This window comes from Suncus etruscus, chromosome 11 (assembly GCF_024139225.1).
Source record: "Suncus etruscus isolate mSunEtr1 chromosome 11, mSunEtr1.pri.cur, whole genome shotgun sequence".
Lineage (NCBI taxonomy): Eukaryota > Metazoa > Chordata > Mammalia > Eulipotyphla > Soricidae > Suncus > Suncus etruscus.
In genome coordinates this window covers 3,493,869-3,510,857 of record NC_064858.1, presented here as the reverse complement: position 1 = coordinate 3,510,857, position 16,989 = coordinate 3,493,869, and the positions used below count along the sequence as shown (strand labels likewise).

Below are 16,989 nucleotides of genomic sequence, written 5' to 3'. Positions count from 1 at the left end.
TGTGGCCCAAAAAAATGAATCAAAACTTTTTTCATACATTCTCTTTACACGAATCCAGAGGATAATAATAGAAAAAAGTGAAGTTAAAATTCAGAATCTACCTACAGGATATTTAGATTTCAGCAAAAATTAATTAATAACCATATTTATTAAGCAAAACACTCATATATATATATAGTGAGAAAATTCCACTAGATATTGTACACAGAGGTTACCTCTTTACAAAGGTATGAGAATTATATTTTTGTAAAGTAAATATAAAGACCTTAGGGGGAAGATTAAATTTTCTTTGAAAAACATAAAGGTAGATATAAATAAATAGTTAAAGATGATGTATTTTGGGTCTGGGAAATGATAAAAGTGGCCTTTCTTCTCAAAATGATCTATAATTTGAACAAAAATCCTGAGACTCAGTGGGATTCTTGGTGAAACCTGGCTTGATGTTAAAATTGATATGGAACCATTCAGAATAAAGAAAAGCGAACACCTGGAAGGCATCCATCCTATTCCAGGGGTGAAAATCATGGTCAATAAAAATGTGGTTAGTCGGGGAGATGGTTCAAGTGGGTGGAGTACATGACCTGCATACGAAAAGACCCAAGTTTAATCACCAGAACATTCTGCAATGCAGAACTTAGCCAGGTTGGTCTAGGGGGATCCACTGTACCTCTGGGCATGAGTGTGTCTCTTGATGCCAAATTATCTATGAGCTCATTTGACTGTGTCAGGGAGAGTATCATCCTGGCCCCTAACCTTAAGAAGCACCCAATCTGATGCAGAGATGGCAAACAATCAATGCAAGAGATGAAAAGTCTACAAATGAAGCAAAAAATAATTATGACACACAAGGAAGGTCATTCTAAAAATTACAGTTTGGACTTGCTAGCAAGTGATAAAAAGACAATCAGCTACACACGAGTACATTCCAGCCATATCTTTCTCTTTTCCAGGCTACCTGAGGCCAAAGTAGGACGAGAGGAAGGAAATACAGAAGAACAAAGTGGAAACTCTACTTAAATCTTAAGAGAAACACAACGTAGGGGAGTGACTTTAGGGAAGTGGTAAAAAATACATATTAAGATAAACATATTAAGCACACACCAGAAAATATGTTATTGGTAAATATAAGCTTACTATTGCACAAAATTAAATAATTGGTTGGCAAAAGTCATAAAAAATATATCTACCAGTCATTGACAATTAATAGTGAAAGTTTCAACTTCTGTATGAAATTATTTGCACAGATCATTCCTAAATTTATAATGGGTGCATTCCAGAGTGAAGAGAATAGAACATTCCTTTGTGTTCAAGTGAATAATGACTGCACATTTTTTAAAAAGTCTTGATATCTAAGTAAGCTTATAAAAATATTAAATTCCAGCAACAATGAAGTCAATGAAAATAGCAGTAATGTATTACATAGTCAACACTCTAATATGTTCAGAAATTAATAATTCTGATAATTTTTAAATATGGAACGCTTCACGAATTTGCATGTCATCCTTGTGCAGGGGCCATGCTAATCTTCTCTGTATCGTTCCAATTTTAGTATATGTTCTGCCGAAGTGAGCACTAATTCTGATATTTTCTAAGGTGTTCAAATGAGGTAGGGAAATAAGTAACTTCCTAGAGAGCCAGTGAGAGAACAAATTCAGTAGAACCACTTTGGAAGCAATTTGTTGATGGTAGTCAAGATAGAGACCCACGTCGTTATTGGAGTATTTCTAGAGAAATTTTAACCTGTTCAGTTGTATATATAAAGATGCCATTTGACAGTATATAATAGTGAAGATGAACAAACTAAATTTTTCTGCAAGGATCTGAATAAATAAATGAGTATCTTTCTACCATTAAAGCATCCTTGTTAAGAAATTTTGGTTATTTTATTTTATTTTATTACCATTAGTTTTCCCTGTGAGCACTGTAATTAGGTTTATTACTTGCAGCATTATTATTAGAAGTAATTATTTTAGTCTTAGGTATTTTATCGATGATTTCAGAGTAGATAAATTCAAAGGATCACAAAATTGGGGCAGTTCTCAAAATTTTATCAGAGTGTTCTAATGCTATCATGTGAAGACATACTTCAAACAACTTGCATTAAATTCTGTGTTTAATAATTTCTTCACTGTTATTTTACCCTACTTCATCAGACTTGTCCACCTACGGGGTTAGAAACATAATACCGGTGGTGGTCTTACCAATATGTGGATTTCTATTTTTATACATCATTTCTCTTTGTGTTCTCTGTGGATCACATATGAGTAAAATCATCCTGTATTTTGTCTTCCACCATCTGGAGTCTTTCACAAAGCATGATCCTCTTCTATTTCTATCTATGTTATTGAAATGGCAGGAGTTTTCTTTACTTTTTCTGGTTCTGACATATCTGACAGTGTTTAAGGTTTTCTACTGGCTCTAGTATTAGGAAACACTACTGACAGTGCTCAGGAGACCTTTGTGGTGCTGGGGATCAAACAGGAGTTTGTTGCATGCAAGGCAAGTGCTTTATGCCTGTCTTTTCTCTCTGGCCCCAAGGAGGTTTTCTTTAGAGTGTGCAAAAGTTTTATATCTTCTTCGTCTCTCTGTCCACTGTGGGCACTTAATTTGCTTATAGTTCTTGGCTATTGTAAAATAATGTTGTGACTACCATTACCTGGAAAAATATGTTTCCAAATTTGGACATTAAATACCCAAAAGTGGGGTCATTGGATCAGAAACAAGTTCTATTTTTAACTTTTGGTGGAATCTACTATTTTTCACAGTGGTCACAGTAATTTGTGACATTTTTTTAGGTGTCCTCAAGACAAGATAGCTCACCAAATTTAGAATAAAGTCAGAACTCCTGGCTAGAGGCCAAAACTAGAGTTGGCTGAATCTAAGTTGGACATGATATATGTCACAAATTGTCAGGGTATGTCAGCTGCCATGTTTCTTATTTGGTGCACACTCAGGAGCAGCATAACTTAGCCCAGTGAAAAGTTTAGAGAGGGGGAGTAGGATATGTATGACAGAAAAGAACGGCCACTCCCCAGGTGGGTTGCAAATAAGAGATAAGAACAACACCCCAGGAGTCATTATTCTGGTAAAAGGAATCTCCCACAAGACTAACAGTCCTCAAGTGCACAAGGATAGAGAAGGCAACCTCATAAATTGAACTGTGTCAAAAAAGCTTGCCAGGATGTCTTGGGTACTCTAACCTTATTTTCTTTTCTGTAACCCCATCATATGTCAATGAGTTCAGAATATGGCTTTGTTTCCCCTCCCCTTGCCTTTGTGTAAGAAAGTATAACTGTGTACTAAAACACAGTTCAGGACTCTCAGCATCTCTTTGTCCTGGGAGTCCTCAGCTGAGCCGCTAATATACTTTCTTTCTTTCTTTTTTTTATGTTTTTAGGTTGTTGCTTTATTTTTTTAATATAATTTTTATTTTGATCATAGTGGCTTACATATTGTTGACAATAATATTTTAGGTACATATTTACATAAAATCAGGGGGGAATCGCATCACCAAATTGTCCTCCCTACACTTCCGTTTTTGTCCTACCTCCCATATCCTCTTCTCTCACCCCCAGGGTTGCTAGAATATGTGGTCTCCTCTGTATCTAGCCTACTACTTAGTAGTCTTGCACCTGTTTGGTCCTGGTGCCTCCCTTATTTTCCCTTCTAACTGGGGGGCAGGACTAGCTAATTCATATACTTTCTTTCTTTAACTATCTATCTCTGATGTCTCTGTGTCTCTGTGGATCCAGCCTAACAGTGTCAAATAATTTTTTTTAAATTTTTATTTAAATCATTTCTTTTTTTTTTATTTAAACACCTTGATTACATACATGATTGTGTTTGGGTTTCAGTCATGTAAAGAACACCCCCCATCACCAGTGCATCATTCCCATCACCAATGTCCCAAGTCTCCCTCCTCCCCACCCGACCCCCGCCTGTACTCTAAACAGGCTCTCCATTTCCCTCATACATTCTCATTATTAGGACAGTTCAAAATGTAGTTATTTCTCTAACTAAACTATTTAAATCATTTCTATTACAAAGTTATCCATAGCTGGTTTTAGATGTACAATGTTTCAGCACCAATCCCACCACCAGAGTCATCCTTCCTTCACCAATGTGCCCAGAGTCACATGCTAAACACACTCCTGTCCCAGTCTGCTAGCATACAGAGTAGGCTACTTTTTTATTTTGGTTGTCAAAGTCTGGGTCCCATGATTTCATTGCTATTGACTCTGCGGCTTAGATATTTAGTTCTGTCCTTTCTTAATGCCATCAATGTACCTGCGACTCCTTAGTTCCTGTCCTCCACTATTTTCCATAAATTTTTCTCTTTTTTTTTAAGGGGGGCACACCCGATAATGCTCAGGGGTTACTCCTGGCTAATGTGCTCAGAACTAGCTCCTGGCTTGAGGGACCATATGGGACAGAGGGGAATGAACCAAGATCTGTCCTGGATAGGTCAAGTGCAAGGCAAACGCCCTACCGCTGTGCTATCATTCCAGCCCAAGTTTTTCTCTTCCTCAACTTAATTTCTTTCCTTCTCTGTACTATGTATTATACTCTGGACCAGAAGAGTTGACTTTCATCCATATTTTCTCCAATCCTAACCTTTTGTTTAACAGTCTTTTCTTTCTATGTGAGGGATAACACCTTATTAATCACTGTTTTAGATTTGTATTTCCCTCATAATAGGAGAGGATAGACATCTTTTTGGTGGGTTTGTGCCTATTAACTATCTTTATTGTCTTCTTTGCTCAGGTCCTCATGAAAAGTCCATCACTGGAGCCTCCAGATTTTCTTAGTTCTGAAGATAAATACTCAAGCTGTCCTTTTTAGAATGCAAATTCTTCCTAAATTGGCAGGTCTCTTTGCCCTTTGTCTCCTATTCCTTTATCACAGAATCCCAAATGTTGGTGTAAACCTAGAGAGATTTGAGGAAAGGGGTGTTTTCCTGGGACTTGAGACACCTCATTGCTTGGAAGGAAGAGAGATAAGAAGGTAGGTGTTGGCCAAAGTGACCTTTCAATGGAAGTTTCTAGACCAGGAATTGGACTGACCAGGGCCCTGTTGCTCTAGTTCCCTCAGAGCCTGGTTGTTATCTACTGGCATGGAGCTGGTAGCCTTTGCATTGGTCTGCCAGGGCGAGTCCCACAGTGGTTTCTGAAAGTCCCCACACAGCATGAAACAGAGGTCTACCATAAGCTTATCTCTAAGAAGAAAACTTTTCTCTAGCTGTTTGGGTGGAGAAAAGAGATATCTATTTCCAACACTGAATGTTTTCTGAAACCAAGTGACAGCGTGGTGAGTTTCCTTAGGGACATTCTAGTTACAGTGGAGAACACTGGAATCCAAATGTATTCAACAAACATGTCAAGCATCAAATGTGGGTGTTATGTCTATCCCTCTCCCTCTGACTCATTTTGCACTCATTTGTGGAATATAAAAAGAAAGATAGTATGGTAATAATATTCAAAGACAATAGAGACAAAGGCTAGGAGAATGGGTCCATGTTAGGAAGTTTGTCACAAAGAAGGGAGAGTGCATTAAGGGATAGAAAAGAGCACTGTGGCAATGAGAGTTGGGAAAGATTATCCTAGACAAGAACTGGGTGCTGGAAGGAGAGAAAGTGATATGCAGGATACCCCTTCAGTAACAATAGTGCACACTATAGTGTGTCTAAAAGGGAATAAAGAAAGGAATAGAGAGAATGAGAGAGAGAGAGAGAGAGAGAGAGAAGAAACATGTCTGCCACAGAGGCAGGCAAGATAAGGCAAGATAAGGGTGGGCAAGAGGGAAACTGAGCTAGGAAATGTGCACTGGTGAAGGGTGTTGGACATTGTATTACTGAAATTCAATCATGAAGAACTTTGTAATTGTGTATCTCATGATGATTAATTTATTCATAAATATTTTTAAGTTATTGTTTAAAGTGGGGTTGTTCTCAGAGAGATGACTGTGACTACATGCAAAGCAGCTGTTGGTTTTCCAAACGAACAGAGCTAAATGTCCCCCTCTTTAATCTGTGGGTTCTAAGTAGTCGAGCTATAGTTAGGAAGTTAACTGGGATTTTAAGGGTGGCTGTATAATCCATCACCTTTCAGATACGCAAAAGATGAAGAGATCATATAGGTATAAAACACATACTTGGTATGGACCTTGGCACCTTGGCAAGGTTTATGCGGTCCTTGACACCCCAAATTGTCCCCCAACCTCTGCCAGGACTGAACTCTGAGCACAGCATCAGGAGTAACCTCTGAGCACAGTGGCCAAAATCCCTCCCTGCATAGGATTGGGTTCCTGGGAGCTGGCACAAGGGACCAGAGCCCAGACTTCGTGTGCTGAAACCCCAACTTAAATCCCTGGTGCTACAGGGCCCCCAAAGCACTGCCAAGTGTGACCCCCAAGCATTTCTCTTGAAGTAGTCCCAAAAACCCCTGGGAATGAACTAAAACAAAAACCCAACAGTCAGTGGTGCTGGTTGTGACTCAGGTGATCGAGCAAAACCGTGCATGTGGGAATCTTGAGTTTGATCCTCACACAGAACTCAGGGGATGCCCATCTTCAAATCTCAGAGGGTGTCATCACATCTGTCCAAGGGTCTTACTTAATGAAAAGAATAATGTAGAAAAAACAAAACTAAGTACTCCTAGCCACAGTGTTCTAGATGAAACTCTAAAATTCCCCAAGAGTTACAAACCTGAAATGGGTGACACCATATATAGCTAATTGAGAAAACGTATTAACTCACAGCTCTCCTAGTGACTATTTATTGAATGGCTGCTAACACCGGTGGGGAAATTTCTTATCTTATCTGGAAATAAGAGAATGGGAGACCAGTGCTAACAAGTGATTTTCAGAGCAGAGAAAGCCTGCAGAGAAAGAAGATAAGCCTCTTGCAGTATTCTATTAAGGGACTGACTGGGAGACCTCATGTCCTTGTGTCCAAGTACGAAAAGGGACACTAGAGAGAAAGGTTGGGGAAAGCAAAAAGGGAGTGGTAGAGTAATGTATTTTCTAGAATTTATTCCCTAAGTGCATTTTTAGCTGAAATATTCACATGCCAAAGAAGAATAAACATTGCAAATTTCTTTTTATTTTTTTGGTTGTTTAGGCGGGCGGAGGCATACTCAGTGATGCCCAGGAGTCACTCCTGGCTATGTGCTCAGAAATCACTCCTGGCTTGGGGCCATATGGGATGCCGGGAAATCAAACCACGGTCCCCCTCCTAGGCTAGCTCCAGCAAAGCAGACACCTTACTGCTCCACACCATTGCTCTGGCCCAGAAAAATCCTACCTTTACTCTCCATAGTAAACAGAATGAAAAAGTACAATTTCCATGAATCTGAGGAAATTCCTAACAGGATAAACTCAGAGAAATTTATGTAAGACATATAAAACAAAACCAACATAATGAAAGTGATGGTGGATTTTACAAAAACCAAAATGAGGCCTGAAATCAATGAACTGCTCCCACCCAATGATTTTTTATTGTTGTTGAAACTGAAGGGGCAGTGCAGGAACAGTATAGGAGTAAGAAAAGAGAAAAAAAAGAAGAAAGAAGAAAGAAGAAAGAAAGAAAGAAAAGAAAGAAAGAAAGAAAAAGAAAGAAGAAAGAAAGAAAGAAAGAAAGAAAGAAAGAAAGAAAGAAAGAAAGAAAGAAAAGAAAGAAAAAGAAAGAAAGAAAGAAGAAAGAAAGAAGAAAGAAAGAAAGAAAGAAGAAAAGAAAGAAAGAAAGAAAGAGAAGAAAGAAAGAAGAGAAAGAACGAAAGAAAGAAAGAAAGAAAGAGAGAGAGAGAAAATAAGAAAAGAAAGTAAGAAAGAAAGAGAAAGAAAAAGAAAGAAGGAAGGAAAGAAAGAAAGAAAGAAAAGAAAGAAAGAAAAGAAAGAAAGAAAGAAAGAAAGAAAGAAAGAAAGAAAGAAGAAAGAAAGAAAGAAAGAAAGAAAGAAAGAAAGAAAGAAAGAGAAAAGAAAAGAAAGAAAGAAAAGAAGAAAGAAAGAAAGAAAAAGAAAGAAAGAAAGAAAGGAGAGAGAAAGAAAGAAAGGAGAAAAAAAGAAAGAGGAAGAAAAGAGAAGAAAGAAAGAAAGGGAGAAAGAAAGAAAGGGAGAAAGGGAGAGAAAGAAAGAGATAAAGAAAGAAAGGAAGAAAGGAAGGAAGAAAAAAGAAAAAGAAAAGAAAGGAAGAAAGGAAGAAGAAATAAAAAGGAAAGAAAAAGAAAGAAGATAAAGAAAGAAAGAAATATAGAAAGGAGGCAGGGAGGCAGAGATGAAGGAAGAAGAAAAGAAAGAACAAAAAGAAGAAAGGAAGGAAAGAAAGAAAAAAAGAAAAAGAGAAAGATGAAAAACAAATATTAATCATTGAGATAGACATATCAAATTTAATATTAGATTTTATAAATAATATTTGAATATAAATAACATTTCTGCTATCTGGGGACAAAGCCCTTATTTCTGTCCTGTAGCTCTACACATCCCAGATTTTATATTTAGCCAAAATAAACATTACACAATGAGGACAAAATAAAACTTTCCAATAAATATAGAACTTACATCTAAGTACATTGAAAACAGGAAAATCAGGAGAATTAGTGAAAAGAAAAGAATACAACAACTAGAACACAGAGTCCTGGTTCAAACTGGTGGTGATGTTAACAAATATTGCCCTTACGTTGAGTAACAATGAGGAGTAAACTGATAAGTGAATTCCAAATTAAAATAAAGCATAATCTACTGCCAACAATTAAACTTGTATTCCAAGACTCTAAGAAGGCTTTCCCATTGGGGCATTATGGATGGGACTCTGAGTTAGACATGGCAGGTTAAATATAGTCATTTATCTTTCATTTACTGTTCTTTGTGGCTGGCTGGAATGGTAGCATCAGAGCCATTTGAATGTTGGACAAAGAAACAATGAGAGGAGTAAAGGTCCCTTTATGATGGAATAAATGTGTTTGCTCCTCTTCCTCCAGCTAAGAATAGCTTCACATACTGGCTTCCTTGAAAGCTGCAGAGAATAATGCAGATGCTTTGCTATGGGGCAGGAACTGAGAGAGAGAAAGAGAGAGAGAGAGAGAGAGACACAGAGAGAGACAGAGACATAGAGAGAGACAGAGAAGGAAGGAGGGAGGAAGAGAGGGAGAGAGAGGGCAATAGAGAGGGAAAGGGAGAGGGCACTAGGGAGGGGAGGGAGGGAGAGAGAGAGAGAGAGAGAGAGAGAGAGAGAGAGAGAGAGAGAGAGAGAGAGAGAGAGAGAGAGAGAGAGAGAGAGAGAGAGAGAGAGAGCTTGCCTTTGGTCTCAGCTCTCTGGAACACTACAGAGCCCACAGTCTGGAAATGCGAAAATAAAGAGGAAATTCTGTCTTTTTTAACCAAAGGACCTGGAAAAGTGAACACAGCAAGAATGAGCATTTCAGATAATAGCAACTTCCCTTCTGCCAAGCAGTGCTGCAGGAAGCCAGGACCCTCCACTTGTGCCATCCTGGGGTGCATGCCCAAGGAACATTGTCCCTGCAAAGGAAACTATAGGACTTTGGAAACCTCCTTGCTCCCTGGGGTAGGGTACTGCCTTGCACCAGCAGAGCCCAATTGGATCTTCAGAATCCCTTTGGGTCCCTTGAGCAGTGCCAGCAATGAGCCCTGAGCACAAAACTAAGAGTCAGCCCTGAGAACTGTCAGAAACCTCAGAATCCATGCCAAGATGGATTTTGGAATCATGCCTCAGTTGGGAAACTTAAACTGTGGCCCTTTTTAGTTATCTTTTACATTTCATTATGCACCCCAATATGGGGCCAGTTTAAGAAGCTATGTGGGATCCCTAATCCAGCAACAGTGAGGTGCCTGCACCCCTCTCTAGGAGGGTCTGGAGGTGGATGGAGAGAAGAGGCCCCCTAAACTACCACTGAGAGGTAAGAAGATCACCCCTCCAGCTTCAGGGGAGACACACGTCCCTTCAGGAAGAACCAGTGGAAATTTCTGGGCATCTAACACTCCCTCATCTTGAGGCATTTTGGGGCATTAATAGGAGAGACCCACATTCTTTCCCTAGATCCCTTTCTCTGACCCAGTACAAGTAGAGAGCCCTAACAAAGAGATTTAGAGAGATCCAGCTGATGTTTTGTTTTGTTTTTTTTGGGGGGGGGGCTATAACAGTGTTGCTCAGGGTGACTCTTGGCTCTGCTCTCTGGGCTCACTCTTGGTGGGGCTCAGGGGACCATAATAGGTGCTGGAGATAGTACCCGGGTGGGCTGTTGGCTTTGCTATGGCTCTGGCCACAAGAGCCAAATGTTTGTAACATGGTGCACAAAATATCCAGTGAGCACCAAAAACCAAACAAAGCAAAACAAAACACATTAAACGAAAATGCCATTTATTGTTTTCTAGACTTTTGTTTAAAAATTCTTTTGTGTGAGTGTTTATCTTTAAACTTTATTGATGGATGGATGGATTGATTGGTTTTTGGGCCACACCCACTGGAGCTCAGGGGTTCCTCCTGGCTCTGTGCTCAGAAATCACCCCTGGCAGGCTGGAGGACCATATGGGATGCTGGCGATCGAACCTGAGTTCATCCCAGGTTGGCCACATGCAAGGCAAATGCTCTACTGCTGTGTTATCTCTCTAGCCCCTATTTAAAATGTTTTAATTAATTACTTTTCTTGTTTTTAGTTTTTTAATATAAATATTTAAGCACCATGATTATAAGCATGTTTGTAGTTGGGTTTCAGTTATAAACAGAAGACCCCTCATCGCCAGTGCAACATTCCCACCAATAATGCCCCCCACCTATCTCATCCCTGCCTGTATTGGCGACAGACATTCTACTTCTCTCATTCTTTAAAGTTGTTGTGTTAGTTGCTAGTGTAGTTATTTCCCTAACAGAGTTTTTTTGGGTTTCGGGTCACACTCAGTGGTGCTCAGGGTTACTCCTGGCACTGTGCTCAGGAATTACTCCAGGCAGGCACGAGGGATCATATGGGATTTCAGCATTCGAATCACTGGCCATTCTGGATCAGCTGCTTGCAAGGCAAACGCCCTACCGCGGTGCTATCTCTCCGGCCCCATTAATTAATCATTTTTAATTGAATCACCATGAGATACAGGTACAAAATTGTTCATCAGTTGAGCATCATACCATGTTCTAGCACCTCAACCTTCACCAGTGCACATTTCCTGCCACAATTGCCTCCAGTTTCCTTCCTTTCTGTCACCCCCCCCATCTGTCTCTATGGCAGACATTTTTTCCTCTCTGTCTCTCTCTTTGTTCCCTTAGGCACTGTGGTTTGCAATATTGAAGGGGTATCCCGCATACATCAATCACTTTCTCTCCTCTCACCACCCAGTTCTTGCCCAGAGTGACCATTCCCAACTTTGATTGTCACAGTGCTCCTTTCTCTGCCCTCACTGCTCTTCGGGAGAAGCTTCCATCCACGGGTCTGTCCTCCTGACCCTCATCTCTGTTGTCTTTGGAGAATGCTACTAAAGTAGTTCTTTTGGTGGGTTTCCTGTCTCTATGACTGTATGAAATCTAGGAAGTTCTTAGCATGTGCTTACCAGAGACTTCCTTACCCACCACAAGACAACAGAAAGTCCTTGAATCATTTCTCAGCTTCTACATACTTTTGTGTTCTGTAGACTGGTGCCTGATTTTTCATTTGTGATTGCCACTGAAATAGAGTTTCATTTACCCCAAAAGGAAATCACCCAAGTTATGTGCTGGTAAATATATATATATGTACACGCATGCATACATACATACAGGGCTAAGGTCCTTGGCTTGCACAAATTTCTTCCTTTTTTTTTTTTTTTTTGGTTTTTGGGTCACACCCGGCAGTGCTCAGGGGTTACTCCTGGCTCCACGCTCAGAAATCACTCCTGGCAGGCTCGGGGGGACCATATGGGATGCTGGAATTCGAACCAATAACCTTCTGCATGAAAGGCAAACGTCTTACCTCCATGCTATCGCTCCGGCCCCATAACAAATTTCTACCTATTTAATTCCCAGCCCTGCACAGGGTCCCTCAATCACTGCCAAGAGAGAGCCTTGATTACTACTGTGGGTATGAACCCTAAATAAAAAAAATAACCTAAAAATTTAGAGAGGATTTTCCTCCACAAAAGACTGTAGGATTAATCATTAAAACCACTTTGCCTTAAGAATGAAATGAAACCGGGCCCGGAGAGATAGCACAGCGGTGTTTGCCTTGCAAGCAGCCGATCCAGGACCAAAGGTGGTTGGTTCGAATCCCAGTGTCCCATATGGTCCCCCGTGCCTGCCAGGAGCTATTTCTGAGCAGACAGCCAGGAGTAACCCCTGAGCACTGCCGGGGGTGACCCAAAAACTAAAAAAAAAAAAAAAAAAAAAAGAAGACAAGAATGAAATGAAACCTATTTTTCACTTAATATCTTTACTTAGCACCATGATTACAAGCATGATTGTAGTTGGGTTTCAGTCATAAAAAGAACACCCCCTTCACCAATGGAACCTTCCCATCACTAATCCCCCATCACCCTCCTCCCCGACACCCTGTCTGTATTCAAGACAAGCATTCTATTTCTCTCACTCACTGTCATTGTCATGATAGTTGTTGGTGTAGTTATTTCTCTAACTGCACTCACCACTCTTTGTGGTAGGCTTCATCTTGTGAGCTGGTCCTTCCAGCCCTCATGTCTGTTGTCTCTATATATTATTACAATAATGTCTTTTATTTTTCTTAAGCCCAGAGATGAGTGAGACTGTTCTGCATCTATCTCTGTCTGACTTATTTCACTCAGCATCATAGTTTCCATGTCCATCCATGTATAGGAAAATTTCATGACTTAGAATAAAGTCTATTTAAATGCTTTAAATAAAGTTATTAACTCCTACAAGGATAATATTAACAAAAATTAAAGATAGAGAAGAAAACAGTTAAAAGGCTGTGTTGGGCCAGAGTGATAGCACAGTGGGTAGGGTGTTTGTCTTGCATGTAGCTGGCCCGGTTTGGATCCAGGCATCCCATAGAGCTGCCCCAAGCCTGCCAGGAGCGATTTCTGACTGCAGAGCCAGGCATAACCCCTGAGTGCTGTAGGATGTGCCTCAAAAACAAACAAACAAACAAAAGGCCCTGTATTTTTTTCATTTTTTTTCAGTTACTTGTCCATAATTAACCAATAAATACAACTCTGTTATTTATGTTGCCTACTTGAAAATACCCTTGCTGAGCATCTACATGAAAGAAAGCAATTCATAAAAGAATATTAAAAATCATGGAAAATCAATGGTGCTCAAGAAAGAACACAACAATTTATATTTTAAGCTATAAAAGATAAATGAGAAGTGGAGAATTTAGGACAGAGTTTAGGGCCCGTGTTTTGTATGTACTGTGGCCTGTTCAAATCCTGGAACCTTACATGGTGCCCCCCAGTATCATTAGGTAGAGCCCTTTTGTCCCTTACTCAGATATGTCCCCCAAAAGTTAACAGATTGAAATTTACTAAAATCAATATAATTGCTCAATAGGGGTAGAAAATGGATTCCATATCCATGGCGCATTAAAAAAACACCTACTACTATTACTTTTGAAGTTGAAAGTGGAGGAGAATTGTGGGCCAAAGATCATAGGAAAATGAAATGGAAGAAAAGCTGGTGTAAATATTGGGAGGCATTAGATTAAACAGACATGAGGAGACTGCTCTTCTTGGATGCCAAGATGTGGGAGTGCAATAAAGGGAGGTCAAGGTTGGCTCTTTGTGGCCTGTTCTTAAAACCAAAGACATAATGTTGAACAGCCTCAGGATGAAGGAGAATGAGTAATGTCACAGCAACAGGGGAGTCTGAGAAAATATTTCTCTGACCTTTGCAAAGTAGTATACAAAAACAAATGTTCAAAAGATATGAGTCATAACATTCATGGATGTTTTATAAAGTTTCTTCTTTCATGATTATTTTAAAATACATTTTAAAATTAAATCACCAGGAGATACACAGTCACTAAGTTGTTTGGGATTGAATTTCAGGAGCCCGATGTTCCAACACCCATCTCTGTACCAGCTATTATTTTGGTCTTGGGGCCACCCACACCCATGGTGCTCAGGGATGACTCCTGGTTCTGAACTCAGGGATCTCATGCTTGACAATGCTTAAGGGAATAAATATGGTGCCAGGGACGAAACCCTGGTCAGTTGCACACAACGCAAGTTTGCACCTTATCCTCTGTACTCTGCTCCCCCTAATTTGATATTCTAAAAAATGTTCATGAGACTTTATAAGTTGCATATAATCATAACAATAAATTACTCCAAGAAACATTAAATATAGCAAGGACATATTTCTTAGATTTACTAATTATATTATGAAAATTTGACACATAGTGAGCATTAAAACAAAAGTCAAGATAAAATCATTATCACTTTGCAGTTATAAAAATACTTCTAAAAATTATAGGAGTATTGAGTGGAAATAAAAAAATGGTTAGACCTAAATACCCAAACCAAAGTCAATGACAATAGAATGAAGAGACCCAAACTACAACAAACTATACACAAAAGGGACCTGTTACACTTGCAGTCCAGGGGGCTAAAGATGGAGGTATGGGAGGCATGCTGGAAAGAGTGGCGGAAGCATACTGGGAACTATGGCAGAGAGAGGTCAACACTGATGGTGGGAATAGCCCTAATTCTTTATCACTATGTACCTGAAATACTTCTGTGAAAGACTTGTAATTCACATTGGTCTCAAAAATTAAAAAAAAAGGTGCTTCTAAAAATTAAATGACATTGTATATCATGAAGAAACATTGTAAGCTGAAGGCCTCTGATAGGTGAATCCAAATGAGTGATGTCCTTAAGTGTAAAAGTTAGAAATGGAAAATTTAAAGAAATTATTAAAAAAAAAACACAACATGTGAGGGGCCAGAGCTGTTTCACAAGTGGTAGGGCATTTGCTTTGCTTGCAGCTGACTCAGGACAGACTGAGGTTTGACACCCCCCCACCCCACCCCCGTGTCCCATATGGTCCCCTGAGCCAGAAATGGTTTCTGAGTGCATAGCCAGAAGTAACCCCTGAGTGTCGCTGGATGTGACCCCAAAACGAAACAAAACAAGCAAACAAACAAGAAAAAAATGAACATTTAAGTCAGGTAAAAGTCTAATAGCAAATACTAAGAAGAAAATACAGGGTATTTTTGCTTTATATGATGTACCTCAGCATAAGATGCACATAGTTTTTAGATGAAGAAAACAAGAGACTCCAGAAGACAGACAGCTGCTGGGAACAACCAGCCAACAAGGCTGAAGTTTGTTTACAATATGCTGGCCCACAGCTGGTTAAATACATTTACCTAACTTTATTTTATATCAGAAAATAAAAATAATTTTAAAATTACTTTTTAGTTAATATAAAAAAAATAAAAATCCCCAGCACTCACGCTCCAGCTCCAGGTGGCATTCACTCCATAAGATGCACAGACATTTCCCCCCATCTTTTGGAGGGAAAAACAGTACATCTTACAGTATGAAAAATACAGTAACTAATAAAAATGTAAATTCGACAGCCAAAGAAGAATAGAAATGGCAACTATTCGGTATTCTTTTTATAGAAAGTCAAGTTAAAAGTAAATAAGAGAATTATTTTTGCTTTTCTGGGGGGGGGACAAACCAACTGGTGCTTAGAACTCATTCCTGGCTCAGGGATCATTCCTGGCAGGGCTCTGGGGATCATAAGGGAGGCTTGGGGTCGAACCTGGGTCAGCTGCATAAAGACAAGCATGCTGCCTTTGGTACTCTCATTTCAGCCCCTAAAATAATTAACTTCTTAATCAGAATTCATATTTTTAAAGAAAGAAGCATGGTTGCATGAAATTGATGAAATTGCATATAAAAAGTCTACTATTGGGATTTGATGTGTGACAGTGTGGGAATTTATAAGTAGTAATGACAGCCTATAATCTTGATTTACTCCAAGAATGAATATTACTGAAACTGCCAGGGGGAAGAGAACAAGTAGTGATGTAGAGAGTGGGTGCAGAGGAACACACAAGCCCAGACGTCCCTGTGGAGATACTAAATACCACCCCAATCCTTTCTGGAAGAAAAGAAAGTTCCCCAATGCTGTAGGAGAGCCTGCAAGGTCTCTGTTTCCAGTGTGTTCCCATTAAGGAGCAAAGGAGCAAGCCCAGGTGAGAGTAAGCATTGCTCTTATTATGACCATCAGAATCACACAGGAGTTCAAATTCCTCCAGGCTCCATCATGACGACCATGATAGTCCATAATAGACCTCCAACAGCTCTGTCCTGCCATTGTGGGGAGTCAAAAACCATAAAAAGTGCCAGGGTAGGATCAGGGTACACAACCTGTTCCTCTCATGGTTGATCAAAACTAAGATTGACCACTGTGATTTTATTTTATTTTCCATTTTTATTATAACACTGTGATTTATCAAGTTGTTCATGATACATTTGTTTCAGGTCTTCAATGTTTCCACATTCATTCCTCACCAGTGTGACCTTCCTTCACCAGTGTCCTCAGTCTTCCACCAACCACCCAAGCCTGCCTCCTAGTAGGCACAGACACATTTATTTCCTATTGTTTGCTTCATCATAAAGGCAAAGAGAATGATCAAATCTTAGATCAATAAGGGTCAACTTGAAATGATTGTTGTGGCTCTCCAGGGTGATAGAAAACACCACCAAGGTGTGAAAGAAAGATCAGTAAATCTTGAATAGTTTCTTTTGCATGGAGAGTGGTGAATGGGAAGGTCCTCCCAAGTGGTCCACAGGCCCTGGTGCAGATTTTCTGCCGCAGGGTGCTGTTTTGGGTGATATTTGAGGGCCTTCAGGGCTGTATTCCACAAGATACTCTGGAGATCATGGAGGGTCATGGTACCCGGCCTTGGTGATAGAAGGCCTAATGGCTGTACAGTCTCCAGTCCCTTGAATAGGGTTTTGATGCTATATTAAATAATAACAATTTGTTTATTTTTAGATATTATTTGGTCGACAAATGAAAACAAG

At 39.6% G+C, this 16,989-nt stretch overlaps 1 non-coding gene across 1 annotated transcript; it reads right to left on the bottom strand.

The window, feature by feature from the left end:
• Nucleotides 1–1,466: 1,466 nt before the first annotated feature.
• LOC126023474 (U6 spliceosomal RNA) lies at nucleotides 1,467–1,573 on the bottom strand. Its single transcript, XR_007500595.1, has one exon. It is a non-coding gene; the product is annotated as a U6 spliceosomal RNA (small nuclear RNA).
• Nucleotides 1,574–16,989: the final 15,416 nt, after the last annotated feature.